Source organism: Saimiri boliviensis, chromosome 9, assembly GCF_048565385.1.
Source record: "Saimiri boliviensis isolate mSaiBol1 chromosome 9, mSaiBol1.pri, whole genome shotgun sequence".
NCBI lineage: Eukaryota > Metazoa > Chordata > Mammalia > Primates > Cebidae > Saimiri > Saimiri boliviensis.
This window is the reverse complement of record NC_133457.1, coordinates 122,181,203-122,196,909: the sequence shown is the minus strand read 5'-3', so window position 1 is coordinate 122,196,909 and position 15,707 is coordinate 122,181,203. Positions and strand designations below refer to the sequence as shown.

At 43.7% G+C, this 15,707-nt stretch overlaps 1 protein-coding gene across 1 annotated transcript in view; it reads right to left on the bottom strand.

Moving 5' to 3' along the window:
• Positions 1 to 15,707, bottom strand: part of GNAS (GNAS complex locus) — a 70,686-nt gene that overhangs the window by 39,487 nt on the left and 15,492 nt on the right. The window lies entirely within an intron of this gene.

Sequence of the window (15,707 nt, the reverse complement as noted above, 5' to 3'; positions counted from 1 at the left end):
TCTGTTCCAGCTCTTCTGGTTGGCACTTGAACCAACAAAGGACCTCATGGGGCAGTGGGATGCGGAGGAGAGGATGCCCCAGCCTGGACTGTGGGGCTGCCTCTCCTCCCGCTGCTCCTGGCCCCTCAGCTGTGCTGGCCACACCCGCCTCAGCAGTGCTCCACTCCCTGCCTGGTAGAAGGATAATCACTTGCAACCTGACCCTCTCTTCTGTTCTGGACTAGAAGTTCCTAGAGGGCAAGGACCCTATTTGGTGCTTAGAGCTAAACTTGGCAAAGGCACTCTTTTCTTTTCACCCTCTCTCCCTCCTCCCTCCCTTCTTCCTTATTTCTCTTTCCTTTCCCTCTTTTTTCCTCCTCTGTCTCCCTTTCAATTTTTTTTTTTTTTTTTTGACATGGTGTTTCGCTGTTGTCGCCCAGGCTGGAGTGCGCTGGCATGAACTCAGCTCACTGCAACCTCCACCTCCTGAATTCAAGCGATTCTCCTGCATCAGCCTCCCAAGTAGCTGTGATTACAGGTATGCACCACCACGCCCGGCTAATTTTGTGTTTTTAGTAGAGACTGGGTTTCTCCATGTTGGTCAGGCTGGTCTCGAACTCCCCACTTCAGGTGATCTGCCTGCCTCGGCCTCCCAAAGTGCTGGGATTACAGGTGTGAGCCACCACTCCCTTTCAAATTTTTAAATTTAATTTCTATTTACTTCTTTCCTTCCATTTGCACCTTCACTTCTCTCTGTCTCTCTCTCTTTCAACAATAAACAACTGGCCAAAGGGAACGGGTTTTAACTTCTGAGTTGTTCACAAGGACCTCGGGATTTCAAAAGATCAGAGAAGGAAGAACAAAGGGAGGAACGGCGATCCGTTCCCTGCTCTTCCCTGGCTAGGAGAAGGACTGAACAAGTGACGGAACTGCGGAGGACGGTGGGGAACCCGGGAAGAGCGCTCGGGAAGCCGGCCCTTAGTGTGTGCTCGTGGAGAAGGCAATTAACAGGAAACTGCACACCGTGGTTAATGCCCTAAGACTATCCATGCACCTGAGTAAAGAGCAGGGAGAGGTAGGGATCAATATAATCACAGCAGGGTGAGGGCAGGGTAGGGGGCTTTCCTGTAATATGATGATGTCATTTTAACAATAAATACAACTTCTAGGAGAAAAGGCACCAGGTCAAGTGTGGGATGTAGGTTCCGTGTCCTGTGGGAAGTGAAAGTGGGCATTTGGACCCCAGAACGGGGGGTTCTAAGAGGGTGTGGTTCCCTCTAAGGGAGGGATTTGTGCATCTGGCCTGGGGAGAAGACTGGCCAAGAAAGCCACCAAATAAACAGACCAAAACCCTTCCCCCGAGGAAAGCACTGAATAGCTGGATTGGTGTTAAAAGTAAGGTCCCCAGGCCCCAAGACTGGATGAGAATCTCAACCAAAACACCAATGGAAACATGGGGCTTTTCTCCCTGTGCTCATCCTACATTTCATCTAGAGAATTCCAAGAGCCCACTTTCTGAGGGCAGACCCAGCCATTCTGAGCTCTCTGCTGACCTCTGGTGGGCAGGAGCTCCAGTAGCCCAGGAAAAGTTGGAAAGAGACAGCCACCTGTTCTGGTCACCTCTGCTCCCCACCTGCCCTCAGCCAACACTGACGGTCACTTGCCTCAGGGTCACCTGCCCTCAGCCAACACTCGGGGCTAGAAGTCAGGAACTGTGAGTAGGAGAAACTGCAAGAAAAGCTTTAAAGACTCCCCAGAAGAATATGGGCATAAGAGAATAATGTTGTAGGAAAGTTATCGACTAAGAGAAAAATGTTTAAATAGGAGGGTGGGAGGGACCTTAAATCAATCTTTTGTATTCAGTTTCTTTCACTTTACAGTGTTAAGAGTGAGGGAAGAGGGAGTGTGTATATGAATGGGGTACGGAGGGTAGGTAAGTGGCCCTTCTCAAATAGACGACCTCATCATTTTCCAGCTGCTGGGTGGGGTGTCGGGGGGCAGAATGAAAGGGAATGGCGATGCCACCTGTTCTTGGAACCAAGGAATTTGGCCCAGACACCATCAGACCCAGCTTCCCCTCCAGTGGAAAGGAGGCCTAAAGAAGCCAGAAGCGGTCTGCCTCAAGGCAGTGCTGAGCCGCAGATGGACAGTGGGGGCCCCAGGCTTAGAGAAGACGCCTTCGCTGATGAGAATGCCCTGGTGCGCTGTCAGTGTGAAGCGCTGAGAATTAAAGAGGCGTTGAGGAGGGGGCAAACTGAGAACTAGCCCTGAGGTCTCAGAGGTCCTGAAAAACCCAATGATGCTTGCATAAATGGAAAAATAGTGATTTATCCCTAGCAAGTGCCTTCTCTGTAAGAAATCGTCGACCATGCAGCTGAAATTCTGCTCCGTCTCCCTGCATCTGCCCACATGATTTTAAATGCTCACTCGTCCAGGAAGGCCCTTCGGATTTCCCTGGTGGAACCCGGACCTCTGCTTACCCATGAACCTCTTTTCTAGCCTCTGAAAGAGTTCACCACGAAACTCTGCTCCTACAAAGATTCTCCCGGTGACGGGGACCAGAAAGTATTAATTATTTACCAAAGGACAACAGAGGGCCCTGCCGTTTGATTTCCTATACGCTCTGCCATTTTGGAACAGACATTTTAACAAGTGTGTGTGGGATAGGCTGTTGGCATACCTTGTCTATTTAAACTTTATAGGAGAATTAAAGTCATTTTAAAGTGAGAAAGACATCCCTTCTGTTTTTCCTGTTGAGGAAAACTAAGACCAGAACATAAAGGGATTTGTCCAAGACCCCAGGACCAGTTTCCAGGAGACTCGGGGCACCGAGGCTGTGAATCTGGAGGTTGCCTGATAGTGTGCTTTCCTGCCTTGGCTGAACTCTACAGACCCACTAGTTAAAAGTGACCGGAATTTGTCCTTAGATGTCAATTGCTCAACTGAAAACTTTTTAAAGCATTCCTCAGCCTTAGGGGTGGGGGCTGTGTCCCTGGGAAAGAGGCTTTAGAGAGGGGGATGCGGGTTCTGCCTTAGGCGCCAGCGTGAGAGGGAATTTTTGAAACCAGGCTGTCAATAGCAAAAGCCGAGCGCCATCTGCCAGCCGGTTCTGAGCAGCCTTGCTTTCATTGTTTCCACTTCCCAGCCCTGAATAACTCGTGTTCTCATTTGTTTTCCGCCAAAAAAAAGGGTAGTTCCTGCTCAGAAAGCCCCCGCAAAATAAGAACACTATTTAAAAAAAAAATCTCAGAAGACAGAGACAGAGACAGAGAGAGAGAAAGAAAGAAAAAAAAGGAGAGAGAAGGCGAGAAAGAAATTCAAGAGTTCCTCAGGAGGCTGATTTCTGCTCTGCATTGTGAAACTTCTGAGAAAAATAAGAGATGAGCCCCCTTTCTCCAACTAAGGCAGCCCTCATGGTCTTCCTTCCTTCTGACCCCTTCCCCCACCTTTCTCTGGCAGAGCAGGTGCCCCACTTTGAGCCTGCCTTAACGTCTGAAATCAGGCCCTAACTCTGGGGAATCAAGACTGTAGAGCCAGAAGGGGAAAAAAACAAAACAAAACAAAACAAGTCTGGGCACTGTGACTCATGCCTGTAATCCCAGCATTTTGGGATGCCAAGGTGGGTGGGTCACCTGAAGTCAGGAGTTCAAGACCAGCCTGTCCAACATAGGGAAACCCTGTCTCTACTAAAAAGACAAAAATTAGCTGGGAGTGGTGGTGCACACCTGTAATCCCAGCTACTCAGGAGGCTGAGACAGGAGAATTGCTTGAACTTGGGAGGTGGAGATTGCCAAGACCATGCCACTTCACTCCAGCCTGGGTGACAGAGCAAGACTCCATCTCAAAAAAAAAAAAAAAAAAAAAAAAGGAAAGAAAAGAAACAAGAGAAGTGTCCACTATCCACTCACTGTTAGCTTAAGTCTGAGGCTGAGATGCCTGCAAGCATTTTGGATTCATCCCTGGCACCTGAGTCCAGGTCTCTATCTCAAGCCTCCTTTCTCAAGCTGTCCCTGTCCTGTCCCCATCTTGGGTCTTTACTTCTTCATACATAAAGCTGAACACAGAGATACCCTCTGCTTCCTCCTTGACAACCCATCAAATTTAAAATGCTCTCCTGACCATGGCAGGACCCCAGGAACACTTGGCAGAATCATCCCCAAATGAAGCCTTGTCAATACTTTCAAGAATAAAACTTTAGCCTTTTCTGGATGTCAACTTGGTAAATTCATGAAATCCTAGAATAAAGTACTAGAATGAACCAAGATCCCAGGAATGAGAACCTCCAACGTCTAATCTAGTGCTTTTTGTAGTATCCCAGGACCCTCCCAAAGAGCTGTGGGTCCTCTGCCCACGGCCAACTCCATTAGATCAGACCTACCACAGAAGACAGCAAGGAGTAAACACCGTAAGCTCACAAACACCAAACTGCCCTAGGATGCACGATTTCGTAAGAGAGCTCTAGAATGGCTGGATCGCATCAGCAACATTTCCAGACTCCCACTCAGAAAGGGGAACCCTCCTGGGAGTGTCCATCCTAAAACCCGCCCTACCCATTTGTTTTGCAAAACAAAATGATCTAATGTGTTTCCCTTTTAGCAGCTGAAAATGCTTAATTATAAATAGCTAGAAGTTTTTTTCGGCAATCCAACTTAAAAAAAAATTTTCCCCTAACGTCTGGCATTTATTTTTGGGTTCTGCCCTGAGTCTTCTAAGCATTTACTTGGAAAGATGTTAAACTTCCCCAGGCAAAATGTCAAAATCAACATTCAAAAAGCTTGCCTTGGGTAATTTCTAGGATTCTGCAGTAAGAAGGTTTTATAGTTAGGGGGCATTTTGCTTAGCTGAACTTGTGACATAAAAAGCTAGTCTTCAGACAAGTTTTGATTTCAAATGCTATTTTAAATTTTACATGTCTGATATATAATTTATCAAACTGCCAATGTATTTCTATGTCTTCCCCTAAAGAAATCCTAACAGTGAAAGCTAAAGTGTTGAAATACATGTGCAAGTCTGGAGTGGAGAGTGGTCATTGTCTTTATTTATTTATTTTTCTGGCCTTTGCAATGAACTCAGAGGCCACAAATTCCAAACTCCCTTAAAAAAAGAAAAAAAACCTCCTTTGTTTGGAAAAATTAGATCTCTGATGAATCTGTAACATCTGAAAACTCTACAGAAAGACCAAATGGGGGCAAAAATATAAATGCGTTACAGTCAAAATGTAACAAAGAAGTTATAAAGTCATCTTCCGTAATGGTTACTTGGGAGAGAGGCCAGTCACATGCAAGTTAGGGGCTTAGACCACTGTCTAAAACTAAGATCACAACTTAGTCCTGCTATGATTATTCCAAGAAATAACAGTTTTAAGAGTCTGTTTTAGGATGGAGAAGGGGGTGTCCATGTTATCAAAGACTAATTGCAAGACTGTTGAGCAAGAAATGTCTTGTGTTGTTACTTCTGTTGGCTCAGCTATGTTTTATTCCTAAGAGATCTTATGCTCTTTCTCAGTATGGTCATTCAGAGAAGTGCCTCTCTCTCTTGCAATCTAACTTCCTGGCTTGGAAGATCAGTTGCTAAAGGTTATACACTCCATGCAGCAGGGTGGTTCTTTATGGGCCTGGGACTAGGGAGACCTTAGGGAGACCCAGCAACGGGGCTCACACACACTGGTTGCTAGTGCGTACACATGATCAGTTAAAGGCTCAGCTACTGTTCTGGGGGAACACATATGAAGTGGGTCCCCTGCCACCCTAGAGCTGATACGTTGTCAGCAGCCATCTGACAGATGGGTCCTTCAGGTCTTGGCATCCTTCTCTTCAGTTGAGTGTGCACCAGTCAGAGAGAGGATTCCTAGCCTGCTACAGGAAAAGGCATCCTTAAGAACCCCTACGTGGTAGATGTGATCATTTAAGGGTAAAGGCTATTTAAACACTAATTTGGCCCAGCTATGGGACTGACTTGGTTACTCAAAGTCAGCTCATTGTTTACTTCCCTGAAAGAATTCCCTTTTCTATTCTAGTTAGAATCATGTGGTTCCCTTTCTTCTCTGAGATTTCTAGAAATTACTTCTACCCAAGAATACAGGTCACCAAAGTCAATATGCACATTTCTGACTGGTTGATAGTAACTGCAGGCTGGGCTCAGTGGCTCATGCCTGCAATCCCAGCACTTTGGGAGGCCAAGGTGGGTGGATCACCTGAGGTCAGGAGTTCCAGACCAGCCTGGCCAACATGGTAAAACCCCGTCTCTACTAAAAACACAAAAATTAGCTGGGCATGGTGGTGGGCACCTGTAATCCCAGTTACTCGGAAGGCTGAGGCAGGAGAACTGCTTGAACCCAGGAGGTGGAGGTTGCAGTGAGCCGAGATCCAGCCTGGGTGACAAGAATGAAATTCCATCTCAAAAAAAAAAAACCAAGTAATTGCAGTGGACAAACTTTTCTCTGAAGATATACATAATTTTGAGATGCGCAAGTTATAATATGTATGATCTGGAACTTTCCCCAGAATTTGATACTGACGTTAGGGCAGTAGTTGTCAATGAGGGTTGACATTTGGCAATGACTAGAAACGGTTTGTGTGTTTGTGTGTGTGTGTATGTGTGTGTGTGTGTGTGAGAGAGAGAGAGAGAGAGACCGAGAGAGAGAGAGAGAGAGAGAGAGAAAGAGAGACCGAGAGAGAGAGAGGGAGAGAGAGAGAGGAAGAGAGAGAGAGGGAGAGAGAGAGTTACTGGTATGTAGGGGTCAGGGATGCTGCTACTCATCCTACAGTGCATAGGACAGCCCCCCATGACAAAATGTCAATGGAGCCACTAAGAGGACCCCTCTGTTAGACTGAGCCCCTGAAAATGCCCCTAAAATCCTAGCACATAGTTAACTAGGAGAATTCACAACAGAAAAGTAAAAAGCTGTTCTCGCTAAAGCTTTGGGGCCTATTTGAATCCAAGCTCTGTCCTGGGGTGGGAGGTGGCGGTAAAAATAAAAGGGAACCCTTCCTCACGTTGGCTGGCCCTGGCCATCTCTCTCATTTTTACACAGACATGCCATCTGTTTTCTGCCTTATACTGTCTCACCATCTAGTGGTCACCTGAAATATTAATTCACCTTCACCATCTTTGGGCCCTTCTGGAGCCAGTTATTTAAAAATTCCCACGTTGGGGGGCAGTGGGCAGAAGAAACCCCCTGAATGACATCAGTGATTTAATTAATAAGTTAATTCAGCATCTTGCAGGCCTAGTAGAGCCACAGAAAAAGCAGCTATAAGGAATTAGGATGGACACTTCCTAAGATTTCAAAAGCATGTGAAAGCCAAAAAAATCAAGGGGCTGATTAAAAGTAAGGTCTGTCTTTTTAAAAGAGAAATCCACAAGGCTTCTGCTTAAATCCCCTGGACACAGATGTTACGTAACCATAGATTTTTTTAAAAGTTACCTGTTTAAAAGGGTATGTTCAAGTGGTCTCAGTAATGTAAGTACCTATATACTTCCTAAATAACACCATTGTTTTTTTTTTTTTTTTTTTTTCTTTTTTTGAGATGGAGTCTCACTCTGTCTTGCCCAGGCTGGAATGCAGTGATGCAATCTCGGCTCAGTGCAACTTCTACCTCGGGCTCAAGCAATTCTCCTGCCTCAGCCTCCCGAATAGCTGGGATTACAGACATGTGCCACCACGCCCGGCTAATTTTGTATTTTTAGTAGAGACGGGGTTTCTCCATGTTGGCCAGGCTAGTCTCGAACTCCCAACCTCAGGTGATACACCTGCCTCGGCCTCTCAAAGTACTGGGATAACAGGCGTGAGCCACTGCACCTGGCCAATAACACTATTCTTGACAGGTTTCCTGTTTTCATTTTCTTAAACTGGACCACCAGCTATCACAACTCTAGTAAAATGGAGGCACAGATGTGTGGGTCCCAGAGCCCTGGGGCAGTTGGAATGGATAATCACTAAGACACAGGACACATGCTCCTCTTTCCTTTGGAAGGGTCCTGTCATGATCCTTCTTGGGTTCTGGACAGTCCCACAATGGCTGACTTTGGTTTCTGTGGATCATGATAAATATGACTCCTTTTTTACCCCCCAAATATCCCACAGCTTCAAACTTACCTGAATGCAGGTTCCCTGTAAAAATTCCAACATGTAATTTGCACACTAGCAATCAGTTTGATGGATGGCAAAATTATTCAAATGGGAAAGAGGAGAGAGTATGGTGTTTTGATGGAGGGCGAGAGGCAAGAGCCAGATAACTCAGAAGAGAGGCTCTTGCAGCCCAAGTCTTAATTTCCTTATAAGAATGGATGCTCACTCAGTGGTGACACTGAGCTTGTGAAAGCTCAACTGTGACACTCCTTAGAAAGTAGTACAGAGATTTTTTTCCTTCCCATTATGAACTCATTAAAGGAAGTTTAAAGTACTTACTCTGTCCCACACACAGAATGTGTGTGACAATGTCGGAAACATTGACTGACTCATAATAAATCTGAGGTCGGATAACAATTTCTACTACCTTTATACCTCTCTCCTCGCCCCAAATTGAATCATTAAAAAACATTTAGTAAGATCCAATGTGCAGTTCTGTGGGCAGAACTCCACGAGTCAAAATACTCCTGAATTTAAATACTCCTGAGGTTTAACAAATTACTCTGCAATGCAATTTGGGATTTTATTTCTAAGGAAGTACAACAGAGGCACACTCCCTTAATTTCCATTGCTCCATCACAGATCAGTTGCCTAACATTCTTCCCTTAGAATAGCTCCCAGTTGTTGCATGCAGGAAAGTGCTCCACTGATTCTAACTTGAAAGGTGTGTGCCTCGTGCTTAAAGCATCCTACGTTTCAAGAGAGCATGTGATGATCAACATAATGAAAAGTCAAACATGGTTTTATTGTGTCGTTCCCTACCTCTTTCTTGGAGGTCTCTTCGTCTTCAGTTCCCATGGGCTGGCCTGCTTTACCATCTGGCGGCTGGAAAGGAAGCTAAATACATTTTCTTTTTTCTTTTCTTTTCTTTTTTTCTTTTCTTGCATGTGTAATAACTGTAGAACAATCCAAGCTCAGGTCCTGGAGTTCAGCCTTGGTATTGAGTTGATTTATAGTTAGGAGCTAATCAAAACAGAAAGGGGAGCTGGATATGCAGAGGTGACAGGTGACAAGTCAAAAAGTAAGTTATTTCCTCATCTCTCCCTGCAACATCATTCACCTGAGAGGGACTTCACACAATTATAAATTTGGTAAGGTGGCATTCGTCTACTGCTCGAGTTGATCTTTATTTACAAAATGTAAACAAAGCACATACTCTTAAAGGTGGAGAGAGAAAGACAGAATGAGATGGCTGGTACTTTTAGAACTTACGCATGACTAATCTTGCAAGAAATACAAAAAACCAGAAAAAAAAAAAATTAAAACCCAGCAACAACAAAAAACTAACCAAACCAAAAACCTCACTTGTAGCAGGGTGAAAAAAAGTCTAGAAGAAATATGTTTCTAAAAATAAAAGTTAAGGCTTGGTACATTGGCTCACGCCTGTAATCTCAGCACTTTGGAAGGCCAAGGTGGGCAGCTCACCTGAGGTCAGGAGTTCAAGACTAGCCTGGCCAACATGGTGAAATCCCATCTCTAAAATACAAAAGCTAGCTGGGTGTGGTGGCGGGCACCTGTAATCCCAGCTACTGAGGAGGCTGAGGCAGGAGAATCGCTTGAACCCGGGAGGCAGAGGTTGCAGGGAGCGGAGATTGCACCACTGCACTCCAACCTAGTTGACAGAGTGAGACCCTGTCTCAAAACAAAACAAAACTCAAAACATTTTTGGGGATGTATATGCGCCAAGCACTGTGTGGAGAATCTGCCCTTTAAAAAAAACTCTAGATTTCTCAAATGTAACTTTGCTTCTAGTAGCTGGCCATCTTTTTTGGGGAATTAAGAAAAAAAAAAGGATATATCCTTTAATGTCTCTCTTTTCCCTTGTTCAGGAACTTTTTCCCATGAGACCCCCATGGCCAATCTGTAGCCGTGCCTTCCTTCCAGTATCTGCATTGCATAAAGGCCGCTCAGGGCTTGCAGACTCTTCAGCAGAACTCCCAAAGAGAGGCTCAGGCCCATTCTCCTCTTTCTTCCTAAAGACAGCATGATCTTATGCTCAGGGTGACCACAGGCCAGAACAGGAATCTGATGGGAACAAAAGCTCCATTCAGTCTAATTCAATGAATCTGTGAAGGTGTGTGTTAGGGCCAGAGTCCCTGAGTGCCTATTCCAAGGGGTCAGAGATGGTCAATTAGGCTGACCAGTGCTTTTAGTTCCCTCCACTGACTTGTTTTAATTGATAGTGGGGACCTTGTGACATCAATTGGCCCTGTCCTTTCTATCTCGAAAATTGCTACTCCTCCTGAGAAATTTGATTTTTAATGGGCAAATGGAGTGAGTGGGTTTGAGAGGAACCTCACATTTGCTACTACAAGTAAAAGAAACCAAGAAGTGTAGAATGAATTGTTGTTGCTACTGATGTGTCTCCTGAGAGTTACTTTATTTAAAGCCATTTGCAGAGCCACGATTTTGCTGGGGTTGGGAGTAAGTTTTATTGGGAGGGAAAACTAACTCTAAAAAGAAGGAGCATGGCTGGTATTGGGAATTTCAAATCTAGGCTAGCTTCTCTAAAAAGAAATGTATTTTTTGCTTAATACTAACCTTCCTGGCTGGGCGCAGTGGCTCACACCTATAATCCCAGCACTTTGGGAGGCTGAGGCGGGTGGATCACCTGAGGTCAGGGGTTCGAGACCAGTCTGGCCAACATGATGAAACGCTGTCTCTACTAAAAATACAAAAATTTAGCCAGGCGTGGTGGCGCACGTCTGTATTTCAGCTATTTGAGAGGCTGAGGCAGGAGAATCGCTTGAACCCGGGACACAGAAGTTGCAATTAGCCAAGATTGTGCCATTACACTCCAGCCTGGGTGACAGAGTGAAACTCCATCTCAAACAACAACAACAAACCCACAAGTAAACTTCCTGCATAAAAGTCAAAGGTGATTTCTAAGACCACATACTAACTCTTGCTAAATGGAAATTAGCCTGGACTAGAAGCAAGGCATACTTTAAAAAAAAAATCACTAGGAAGAATATGGAGCAGAGTTATTTCAATAAGATCATGAGATCCAGACCATCATTCTAAACATTCTAACACTATACTTATAATAGAGCTATCCATAAAAGTAACTGCATTTTGTTTTAATAATTATTATTTAGTGGAAATCTAAACAAGAAGAAAAGCTTGGCCGGGCGCGGTGGCTCAAGCCTGTAATCCCAGCACTTTGGGAGGCCGAGGCGGGTGGATCACGAGGTCGAGAGATCGAGACCATCCTGGTCAACATGGTGAAACCCCGTCTCTACTAAAAATACAAAAAACTAGCTGGGCATGGTGGCGCGTGCCTGTAACCCCAGCTACTCAGGAGGCTGAGGCAGGAGAATTGCCTGAACCCGGGAGGCGGAGGTTGCAGTGAGCCGAGATCGCGCCATTGCACTCCAGCCTGGGTAACAAGAGCGAAACTCCGTATCAAAAAAAAAAAAAAAAAAGAAGAAGAAGAAAAGCTTTAGATCCTGCTAAAGAAAACAAATGTGAGATTTAAAAAAAAAAAAAAACTTTACAGAAAATCGGCGTAAAACAAAAGGAAAAGAGAAGCTCGATAAACTAACACTGCAAAGTTGCAGTGCCGGCAGACGAGTGAAAGCAAACGTGGAAATGAAATATCACCATAGCAGTGACAGCCATCTCAGAAATAGGGGAGCTCACGTTTCATGTACACTCAATGGACATTTATAACCGGGGATCTGTGAGTTTGGCTATAATTCAGAAAGCAGCAGATGACTTGATATGTCATTTGACAAGGGATTTTAAGAGCACATAGTATACTTACAATAATCATGCTTTACATTTAAATAATGCTTTAAGCTTATCATAACATTTCTGGTAAGCATTATCTTATCTGAATTTGAAACTTGAGATCATTTACCTACCTTACAGTCTTTGAGGAGAAGTGCCTGCATTTAATCTCTGAGCTTTTGGTTTATTTGTCTGTGAAATGGGGCCCTATCGTGTTTTTATTGCCCAGGACTGTTTCAAGAGACAAATATGACTAGATGAAAGCCTTTTAAGAAAAGTAAATTGTGGCCAGGCATGGTGATTCATGCCTGTAATCCCAGCACTTTGGGAGGCTAAGTGGATCACCTGGGGTCAGGAGTTCGAGACCAGCCTGACCAATATGGTAAAACCCCCATCTCTACTAAAAATACAAAAAATTAGCCGGGCATGGTGGCGCACACTTGTAATCCTAGCTACTGGGGAGGCTGAGGCAGGAGAACCGCTTGAACCTGGGAGGTGGAGGTTGCAGTGAGTGGAGATCCTGCCATTGCACTCCAGCTGGGTAACAGAGCAAGACTTTGTTTCAAAACAAACAAAAATGTAAAATGTCATCAGAATATGTTGTTATTTTTATTATTACTGGTTACTAATACTGAGAGCAGTGAGATTTTCAAGTTAGGAGGGTATATACAGAAAGGGGATGATCCCCAATTCTTTTTGCTTAAAACCAGTTTTCCATGGTAGATAATGTGGGTAAATTTTAAAAAATTAATCTACCTATATGGGAATTTTTTTTTTTTTTTTAGAGAAATCTATAGGAATTAAAACTGAGGCAAAATTTCAGACTTTGAGAAACATGAATCTTATTAGGAGATTGAGAAGAAAAAATAATAAAACTATTTGGACTCCAAAATGTTGTGGCCTCATAAGCCACGCCCTTCCCACTGCACGAAAAGCTCAGTGGAGGCATTTAGAATGCAGGAAACTGGCTGTATGTTTAAAAAAAAAAGAAAGAAAGAAAGAAAAGAGAGAGAGAGGAAAAAAAGATACTTCTGCAAGATGGGATGCATTGCATTACTGTTGCACTTAGTGGCATAAATAAATTATCATACGATTAATTGTGATTCATTGAATAAATAAAACATCATAGCAGAATAGCCATTATTATATATAGCTTTTGCCTGCACAATTTTAATAAATGTGGCAGATACTAAGAAACTCTGATCTATTCCCCCTCTTCAGTTCTCAAACAAGGATGAAATCACACCTAAATGAGGTTTTAAAAAGTGGATGCAGTGGCTCACGCCTGTAATCCAAGCACTTTGGAGGCCACAGCGGGCAGATCACCTGAGGTCAGGAGTTCAAGACCAGCCTGACCAACATGGTGAAACCCCGTCTTAAAAAAAAAAAAAAAAAAGTGTTTAAGCCACCAAAATTATTTTAAAATATAACAGAAACATGAAAACAGTCTATTGGTGGATAGTGTTGAGTGAGAAAAAGAATTCTTTTAAAAGAATATTAGAAATTTAGATATTTATATTCTTTAAAAAGAATATTTATATAATACCTAAAAAACTCTTTAGATATTTTAGAATTTTCATCATATTATTGATTTCTATCTACCTTTTTTTCTGTCTCTGATTTCTTAAGATTCCCTGTAATGAGGTTAAACTGGGCAATAAAAACAAAGGTTATGTACATAAACACATATTTTTCAAGCAACAGATGAATTTGCATGTCACAAATTAGCAACCATATCAAAGGACAGCCATTTGATCTGCATTTTCAGTGGTAGAGATGTAGGGATGTCTTGTTTTATTTGTTGGGACTAGAAAGTTAGTAAAAAGTCTTGTCCTACATGTGAGTAAGTTCTCATCCTTCCTCCTCTACCCATCCCCAATCAATACTTCAGGTCCAGAAGAGGAACCTCTGGTCACCTCTGCAAAAGGAAGCCTGATGGAAAACTGTAGCCTGATTTGACAAACTGCCTGGTCCAGTTTCAGCTGGCAGCTAACACGGGCTATGGTAGTTAAGGCTTATGCTAGACATGGCTCAGGGTTTACCAGCCCTTCTTCTGGACTATGCTGATCCAAAGGTATTTGGCCACCAGCACCTAGGAACAAAGCCAGGACAAGGTGCAAGGTGACCCCAGCAAATCTCCTTTTGTTAAAGTTAATTTTTACTCCTGGTGACAAAGGGAGGCAAAGGAAACTTAGAATATTCTTAAGACCTCGTCCCAGACATGGACAGTTTGCTGCAGGATTGATGGCTGCACTATCTATGGTGTAAGTAAGTCTTCAGTACTCATGTAAATGAAGACTTACACCCTCCACCCCCACCCCCAGGAAGAATAAAGACTCAAATCGTGGAGCAAAAGCATCCGTTAGTGGAGATCTGCTAGGAAAGCTTCATTTCACAAAGGAGGCAACTGAGGCCCCACATGTAAGGTACACCACCAATTTGATAATTAGGGGTCAGGTGCACACTGCCACTTGGGTCTCCTGTCTGTGCTCACTTGTGTCCTCCCACCCCCAATTTATAGGTTTGCTTCCCAGACCTGTGCTTAGAATATTGAAATGGGTCTGTTACGGCAAAATCAGTTTCTGCAGGGAAACCAGTGCATTGTTGTTTAATGTTTGGTGGCTTTAGTGTAGTTGGGACATTGGAAATTTAAAACAACTTCCATGTTATATGTTTTTGGGTAAGTGATAATGTCATGATCTCCCTGGATGGGCATATATAAAATGATCCTCACATTTAAAATTGTGATTTGTGAGAGCCACATCACAATAGCACACAGTTATATGCCAATAATGCCATTAATAAAACCATCACATGTTCTAACATACTTAACAAATATAGCACAGCCTTAAAAACTGTGATCTTGAAATCCCTTGAAAGGTCTCAGAGAATAAAATGTAAAAATTAATCTCGTCAAGTTTGTTTGGAAGTTTTCATTTAAAGGACATATTCAGACCATTGCTAATTGCTGCTTTGATTAAATGTGGAAAAATATTTAATGCCCCGGATTTGAAGTTAAGAAGTCTCGGAGGGCTGGGGGAAGGGCAGGGAACTGGGAATGACCAGGGAAAGACAGAGATACAGGAAAGGATCTTGCTGTGGGGTGAGGGAGATCCTGGAGAGGGGAGAGAACCGAATGTGAGCAGAGGAGAAGGGGGAAGGTAGAAGGCCACCGAAACACCCTCCTGGGGAGAATATCATGATTTTAACTTCTGTAATCAGAAGACCTTTATATTTTTTTGTACCCAGAGCCAATTTGCAGACCTTACCTTTGACAAGCCTCTTTGCCCCCAGCTAAAGCTGCTTGAAAAAATGCACATTTAAACATTTACATGTTTCACAAGTCATATTCACGGTTTTTGCCATACTTTGTCCACATACTTAAAATACACTCAGAGCATTTTTTGAAAATTTTTATTTCTGTTGCATTTCAAATACAAAGATGACATTCCACTCCCAACACATAACCCTCATCTTTTTAAACCAAGCCCCTTCTACTGTACTTTTAGTAAAAATGATTGGCTTACCTCTGGCTCTTCGCTAGGAAAAAAATTAGTTCACATTTTTTAAGCACAGCCACGCCCACCCCCTTGGAACCAGCCCCCGAGTGGTTTGGGATCCAGACTTGTCTACAGCAGGTTAAGTATTTCCCCTCTCCCCCATCCCCCCACCAGGCGAGCTGAGTGTGTGCAGAATACTGAACTGATGTGTGCAGCCCCGGGCGCCCCAGGTACCTGTGTGTCTGGTTTTTCAACTGTAAAGGCGGGAGGGTTTGGCGAACGAATGAGAAGTGAGGAAACGCTTAGCGCAAAGGGAAAAAGAGAGAAAGATATACAGGAACAAGGTTACGGAGGCCGGCGAATAG